The sequence below is a fragment of the Orycteropus afer genome, unplaced genomic scaffold, assembly GCF_000298275.1.
Source record: "Orycteropus afer afer isolate SDZICR_OR568_19922 unplaced genomic scaffold, OryAfe1.0 scaffold00139, whole genome shotgun sequence".
Classification (NCBI taxonomy): domain Eukaryota; kingdom Metazoa; phylum Chordata; class Mammalia; order Tubulidentata; family Orycteropodidae; genus Orycteropus; species Orycteropus afer.
Window position 1 is genome coordinate 8,264,500 of NW_006921726.1, and position 8,834 is coordinate 8,273,333.

Consider the following 8,834-nt stretch of genomic DNA (forward strand, 5'->3'; position numbering starts at 1 on the left):
CTGTCGAGTAGGCCCCGACTCATAGCGACCCCTCCTTGGGTTTCCGAGGCAGTATCACTACGGAAGTAGGATTGCCCAACCTTCCTTCCAAGGAGTAGTTGGTGGATTTGAACCGCCAGCCTTCTGGTTAGCAGTCAAGTGCCTTAGGCACTATGCTCCCCATGAAAAAGGGAACACAAAGCTGCCTGGTCCTGTTACATTCCTGTGATATGTTGCAGATTGAACGGTTGTGATTTATAGCGTTTTCATGATCTGATTTTCCAGAAATAGACTGCCACTCTTTTCTTCCTCATCTGTCTTAGCCTGGAAACTCCTCTTGAACCTTATTCAGTCTCATAGGAACATGTAAGCCTCTGACAGATGGGTGCTAGCTGCACATGGGTGCAGTGTCCAGGAATCAATGGATAGAAGGCAAGAATTCTACCACTGAACCACCACTATCCCCGATACGTAATTAAACATTAAAAATATTTATTGGGTGAGCTAGTAGTAGTTTAATGTCATGTGATAATAATAATTAATAATAACAGTGATATTTATTAGGTTAGAATGATATATAGCACTGTGCTAACCACCATATGCATACTTTCATTCTATGGTCACAACACCCCTATTAAGCATCTTCCATTGTGATCTCATTTTATAGATGAGAGGAGTGGGGCTTAAAGAAATTCCGTACTTGCTTAAAATCTCACTGTCAGTGTAAACTGGACTGATCTGACTCCAAAGCCCAAATGCTTCACTACAGCCAGAAACTAGTTCTCTGCTCAGAGCCCTAGTCTCCTCCTTTTAAAGAAACAGAATTAGATAAAATGACCTCTAAGGACCCCTCATGTCTCTGAAATAAGAAACCAAAAAACCAACCCACTGCCATTGAATCAATTTTGACTCATAATGACCCTATAGTGCAGAGTAGAACTGCCCCCATAGAGTTTCCAAGGCTATAAATCTTTACAGAAACAGACTGCCTCGTCTTTCTCCCACAGAGTGAAATGTGAACCTTTTGGTTAACAGCCAAATACCTTAACCAGTGCTCCACCAAAGCTCCTTGAAATAAGAAAGAGTAAGAAATATAAAAGGTCGTCCTCAAGAGGTTTCTCATCTACCACAGAATCAGAAAATCAAGGCAATAAATTAATGTGTTCTATTTTTTAATTCACATATTTGTTATTTATAAAGTCTTTAGTTTTAAAAATAATTTGAGTAAAAATAAAATTAAATTAAAAATAATTTCAGTAAAAGGAAGCAGGTCTGTCACAGTCTTTTACTATCCCCTTTCTCCTAAATTCCAGGAAAACCTCAGCATATAAAGAAATACATCCATAATCATATAGAGAAAGTACATAGGGGTTTCCAGTGGACAAGTGATTCCAGGATGTTTTGGGATGTCAGAAACAGATCGGAGTGTGCTAAGGAGTGAAGCAGAGCAGAGAACTGAAGGATAAGGAGTAAGGAGGAGCCTATCTTCCAGAAGGATCCATGAAGAGATCCAAGAATGGGTACAGAGGGCTGGAGGGAAATGTGGTGTGATAGAGATGAGGGGAAAGTAAGAGGGACTATTTGAAGGACACAGAATGCAGTGCCATTTAACTCATCCTCTCCCTGAATTCAGCTCCCTGAGCCTAAGAAGTCTATTGTTCTTCCTAGAATAAAAAATAAATAAATAAAGGGAAAAGGAATAAAAAACCTCCTTAAATAAATTAAACAAATTTCCCAGAAAGTGTAAGCATTACTGGGTCTTCTTTACAGAGTAAAGCCCTCCAATTCTGGCATTTGAAGGGCATTAAATTCACAGCTGAGTCCCTGGGTGGTGCAAACGGTTAACATCTTAGCTGCTAACTGAAAGGTTGGTGATTCAAACTCACACAGAGGTGCCTAGGAAGAAATTTCTGGTGACCTATTTCTGAAAAGTTGGCCACTGAAAACCTTATGGAGCACAGTGCTACCCTGACACACATGGGATTGGCATGAAGCAGAGCAATGGCATCTGGTTTCAGCTTCACAGGTAGTCAATTCCCTTTCAGGCTATCTCAAAAGGAAGACAGCCTTCCCATTCCCAGAGATCAAACCTCCTGAAATGCTTTGGAATATTATACAAACTACATACTATCATAAACATGATCCTTCATTCTCAAATATCAATTAACAACCCAGAATTACAAGATATATGGGAAAAACCAGGAGCAGGGTGAAAAAAAAAAAAAAAAAAGACAAGATAAATGAAGAGAAATAATGCCCAAGGAATCTGAGACATTCAGGTAAGAAAATAAAAATATAATAATCATATTTCTAAGCCTCAGTGAAATTTGAAAGAGTATTCATTGATTTAAAAAAAAGCAAAAAAGCGAACAATAGAAAATATAAAAAAATATTCTTGGAAATTAAAATTAAATGCCAAAGGAAGACTGAAAGACAAAGCATAGCAACTCTCCTAAACATAGATAAAGCATAGATTCAAACAACAGTGGTAGAAAGAATGAAGAAACACATGGGGAAAATAGAGTTCAGTATCTCACTAATGGAAGATTTTAGAAAATATATCAGCGTATAGAGACAAAATCATCAAGTGTATAATGAAAGAAACTGAAATAAAAAAATACAAAATTCTTCAGAATCAAAGGCCCGTTGTGTGATGGTCAAGATAAATGATGGAGTACCACATCTATAAGATTTGTAGTGAAATTTAAGAACAGCATAGATTTTTTTAAAAATATCTCTGAAAGCTTGCAGACAAGGTAGGGGCAGAAACAAACTATGATCCACAAAGAATGTGAATTAGATTTCTCTTGAAGATCACTGGATGTTAGAAGATACCTTCTTCAAAGTCCTGAAGATAACTTTTTAAAATAGACTTTATTTTATAGAACAGGTGTAGATTTACAGGAAAATTTACACCCAATATCTCCTATTATTAACATTTCCAGTTGGTATGAGACATTTCTTACAACTAACAAATCAATATTGATACCATAATATTAACTAAAGCTCACACTTTATTCAGATTTCCTTACCTTCTACCTAATGTCCTTTTTCTGTTTTAGGATCCCCTTCTAGATAACACACTGCATTTAGGTGTCAAGTCTCTTTAGGCTCCTTTTGGCTATGACGGTTTTGAAAATATATCTCGTTTCTTATGACTTTGATGGTTTTGAGGAGTATTGATCAGGGATTTTATAGTATGCCCTCTATTGGAATTTGTCTTATGTTTTTCTCATTATTGTACAAGTATTATGGGCTTCTTTACCATTTTTATCACAATATACTAAGAGTAGATACTATTAATATGGTTTTTCACTGTTGATGTTGACATTGGGAGATCTGGTGGCATAGTCCCTAACACATTTGACAGGTAACCAGAAGGCTGGTGGTTCAAACCCACCAGCCACTCCTCAGAAAGAAGGTTGGGCAACTACTTCTGTAGTGATACTGTCTCAGAAACCCAAGGAGGGATCATCATGAGTCGAATCCAACTCGGGGACAGTGTGTTGTGTTGCACTTGTTGCTGACATTGATTACATGGCTGAGAGGTTTTTCATATTTCTACACTTTGCAGTTACTCTCATCTACACTATTCTATGCTGTACTCTTTGGAAGGAAGTCATTATGCATAGACCTCACTAAATGAATTAAGAGTTTTACTCCTCCTCTTTGAGGGCAGGGTATCTACATAAATTATTTGGAATGTTTATGCATGGGAGATTTACCTTTTCTCCTCTATTGCTCTATCACTTCTTTATACCAACACAGTCCATGGGTACTTATTTTATGTTTTGTTTTATAATCCAATACTACTTTGTTTATTTTGTGCTAAAATTATTTCAGTTTTGGCCATTAGACATTCTTTCAATTGGCCCTTGTGTTTAGCTTGGCTTGTTTCTGTGTTTCTTGCAGCACTTCCTTGTTTCCTGGCACTTAAACATGTTCCAGGCTCATCTTGTATATTTTCCATGTTAATCCTAGAATCAGCCATTTCTCCAAGGAGACCTGGTTTCTTTTATTAAAAGTATAGAAAGTAAGATTTGAGAAATAGGTATTTTCATCACTACTGGTGCTTTATTTGTTTATTTATTTATTTACTTCTTTTAAGCTCTCTCAATTGACAGAATAAAGAAATATATGTATGCATACTAACTGGTCCACCACTCATCTGTCAGTTTATTTTACATTAGTGGCTTGCATGTTGCTACAATGCTGGAAATAATGCCACCAGAATTTCAAAAGGGTCACTAATAGTGGTCTGATTTCAGCTGAACTTCCAGAGTAAGACATACTAGGAAGTGAGACCTGGTGATAGATATACTTCAGAAAACTGGCCAATGAAAAACTTAAGAATAACATCAGAACATTGGTATAGTCCCCCAAAATGAGACCCTCAGATTGAAAGTCACTCAAAATGCAACTGGAGAACAGCTGCCTTCTCAAATAAGAGTCAACCTTAATAACATGAATGGAGTAAAGTAAAATTTCAGAAATAGATATTGGAAAGACAGAAGAGTAGAAGTGAATCAATGGAAGACAGATTTAGCAAGACTGAAAACAAATCTTTCAGTACTAATCTGTTAGAAGAACAATCAGAAAAAAAAAAAAAAAAAGAAGAAGAAGAAAGCCTAAGAGTTATGGGAGAAACTATCAAGATGAATAATATATGTGTGATTGAAATTCAGAACAGGAAGACACCAAAAAAAGCACTGAGAAAATTATTGACGATTTTATTGAAAACTTTCATAATATTATGAAAGATGTTAAGATGTGTGTTCAAGATGGTCAATGAAGTGCAAATGGAATACCTCAAAAAATAATCACCAATATATATCATAATCAAACTTTCCAAAACCAAAGACAAAAAAAGAATCCCAAAAACAAGTCAGGAAAAATGAAAAGTTACCTACAAAGGGCAATGAATAAAACCAAGTTCTGGTTTCTCAGAAGAAGCCAAGCAAACAAGAAGACAGTGGGATAATATGTATGGACACTGAAAGGAAAAAAAAAAAAAAAAAAAAAACCCAAACAATAACTATAAAAAACCAAAAACCACACTCAACTGCCATTGAGTCATTTCTGACTCATAGTGACCCCCTTTGGGTTTCCAAGGTGGTAAATCTTTATGGAAGTAGATTGCCCAGTCTTCCTTCCATGGAGTGTCTGGTGGCTTTGAACCACCAGCCTTCTGGTTAGCAGTCAAACACCTTAGGCACTATACCTTCAGAGTTCCTTAAACTGTATATCCAGTTAAACTGTCTATCAAATATGATAGCAAAATTAAGACATTCCCAGATAAGCAGAAATTAAAGGAATTTGTAAAAAACCAGACCAGTCTTAACAGATATGCTAAAGAGAATATGATAGAAAACAAACAACAGCATACAACAATCTGAGATTGAGATATATGGTTATATCACCCAGACATCAAACAGAAATTGCAGTATCAAAAATAAACCTACAACACTGAAAATGGGGAACCAGAGATGTCAGTCTGTAAATGATGACAAGTACAATGTAAAAGGAGAGAAGTTACAGAATTTTCAAATGGAGAGGAAGTCAAGATGATATCAAGATAGAAAGGACTGTTTTAAACGTAAGATGATAATAATAAATTGCAGAGTAACTTTAAAGAAAATTAGTAAACCTTTTCATCAAGATAAAAAAGAAGAAAATTATAAAGTTCATAAAGACTGAAACAAGAGCAATGAAGCAAATGAAAAGAAAACCATAAACAAAATGAACTCAACAGAGAAAAATATATTGAAGAAAGAAACCAACAATACTACACACAATCAAAACATACCAAAATGACAGCAGTAAATTCATACCTATAAATAATTACACTGAATGGAAACAGATTAAAAGCACCAGTCAAGAGACAGAGAGTAGAAGAATAGATAAGAAAGCACAACCCAAGAAACAAACCTTAGACATAAAAACAAAAATAATCTAAAAATCAAAGAATGATAAAACATGGCATGCAAATGGCAACCAAAAAAATAAAAAAGAAGAAGAAGAAGAACAGATATGGCAATATTAATTTCTGATAAAATAGACTTTAAGGCGAAGACCAGCAACAAGAGGCTAGGAAGGACACCATATAATGATTAAAGTATCAATTCAACAGCAGGATATAACCATTATGGTTATATCCATAATATTTACACACCCAGTGAAAAAGCCCCAAAATATATAAATCAAATTACAACATAATTAAAAAGAAAAATAACAACTCCATAATAATAATAGATTTTAATACACCACTTTTGATGAAGGACAGAACAACTAGAAATAAATTCAACAAAGAAACAAAAGATCTAAATAACACAATCAACCAAGTAGACCTCCTAGACATATACAGAACACTCCACCCAACACCACCACAATATGCATTCTTCCCCAGTGCACATGTACCACTCTCCAGAATAGACCATATGTTAGACCACAAAAAAGCCTCAATAAGTTTAAAAACAGTAAAATACTACAAAACATCTTCTTAAATACAATGCTATAAAATTAGAAATTGACAACAAGAACACCAAAGGGGGAAAAAAATAATCAAATACATGTAAGCTGAATAACACTGTACTTAAAAACTACTGAGTAATATAAAATCAAAACTAAACCCACTGCCATCGAGTTGATTCAAATTTATAATGACCGCCATAGGGTTTCCAAGGCTGTAAATCTTTATGGAAGCAGACTGTCTCATCTTTCTCCTGAAGAGTGGCTGGTGGGTTTGAACCACTGACCTTTGGTTAACAGCCCAGCACCTTAACTCAGCACCACCAGAGCTCCTCACTGGATAATATAAGAAATACAAAATGAAATTTAAAATTCTTCGAATCAAATGAGAATGCAAAGATAACATACCAAATCTTTGAGACATAGCAAAACCAGGGCTCAGAGGACAATTTTATAGCAATAAACACACATATAAGAAAATAAGAAAGAATGAAAAAAATAACCCATTAACCCAACATCTCCAACAATTGATAAAGAATAGCAAAAATATATGTAATAATACAGTTTTCAGAAGGAAGGAAATAATAAAGGTTCAAGTAAAAATAAATGAATCACAAAATAGAAAACTAATACAAAGAATCAACAAGACTAGAAGTTGTTTCTTTGAAAGAATTAGTAAAATTGAAAACTACTGGTAAATATAACAAAAGAGAAGAAGGAGAAAATACAAATAACATGAATAAGAAATTAAATAGAAGATGTCATAACAGAACATACAAAATAAAAAGATAATAACAGAATGCTGTACAGATCTGTATTCTGTACACAGAATTTGTATTAAAACAAATTTGAAAATCTAGAATAGACAGATTTCTAGAAGCACACTACCTACTCAAACTAACACAATCTAAGGTACAATATTTGAACAAACCCATCAGAAAAGAAGAAATTGAACGGGTCAGAAACAAACTTCCCAACAAAAAAGTTCTGGCCAAGACAGCTTCACTGACAAATTCTACCAAACATTCAGAGAAGAGCTGACACCAATTCTACTCAAGCTCTTCTACAAGATAAAAAAGGATGGCATACTCCCAAATTCATTCTATAAAGTAAGCATAACCTTGATACCAAAACCAGGCAATAACATCTTAAAACAGGAAATTATAGACCAATATCCCTCATAAACGTAAATGTAGAAGTTTTCAACAAAATCCTAGCCAACAGAATCCAACAGCATATCAAAAAAAGAATACACCATGACCAAGTGGATTCAAACTAGGTATGTGAAGATGATTCAACACTGTTGTCGTTGTTATGTGCCATCGAATTGGACCCAACTCATAGCGACCGCACAATTAATGTAATCCACTACATAAATAAAACAAAGGAAGGCAAAAACATCATCATGTCAATTGATGCAGAAGCGACAAGATCCAATAACCGTTCTTGATCTAAAAAAAAAAAAAAAAAAAGCTCAGCAAAATAGAAATAGAAGGGAAATTCCTTGATACAGTTAAGGGCATATACACAAACCAATGGCCAAATTTATTCTCAATGGACAGAGATTGAAAACCGTGATCTTATGAATGAGAACAAGACAAGGATGACCTTTATCACCTTTCCTATTCAATATTGCCTCAGAAATCCTACTCAGAGCAAAAAGCAAAGAAAGGGAAATGAAAGCTATGCAAATTGGTAAATAAATAAAACTATCATAGATGTTGTGACCCTATACATAGAAAACTCTAGAGATTTTAAGCTAAGAAAAAAGAAATCAGGACTAATTCCATTTACAATAACAACCAAAAGATGAAGTAAATAGGAATAAATTTAACCTGAGACACAAAAGATTTATACAAAGAAAATCACAAAATACTCCTAGAAGAAACCAAAAGAGACCTACATAAATGTAAGAATATACTATGCTCACAAATAGGAAGACTTAACATTATGAACATGTCAATACTACCAAAAATGACCTACAGATATAATTTAATCCCAATCCAGATTTCATCATGATTCTTTAAACAGGTGGAAAAATTAATCATCAACATTCTATGGAAAGGAAAGGGACCTTGGATAAGCAAAGTACTAGTAAAGAAGAAGAATTAAGTAGGAAACTTCACATTCTCTGATCTCAAAGCAAAAGCAGTCAAAATCTGGTCTTGGTACAATGACAGACACATAGACCAATGGAACAGAATTGAGAACCCAGAGGTATATCCATCCCCTTATGGGCAGTTGATGACTTGGGATTGTCATTGCATTGGGAAATTGTCATTGCATTGGGAAAGTCAACTGCGAAGGAACTGTTTCAAGTACTGAAGAGCAAAGATGTCTCCTTGAGGACTAAGGTGCACCTGACACAAGCCATGATATTTCCAATC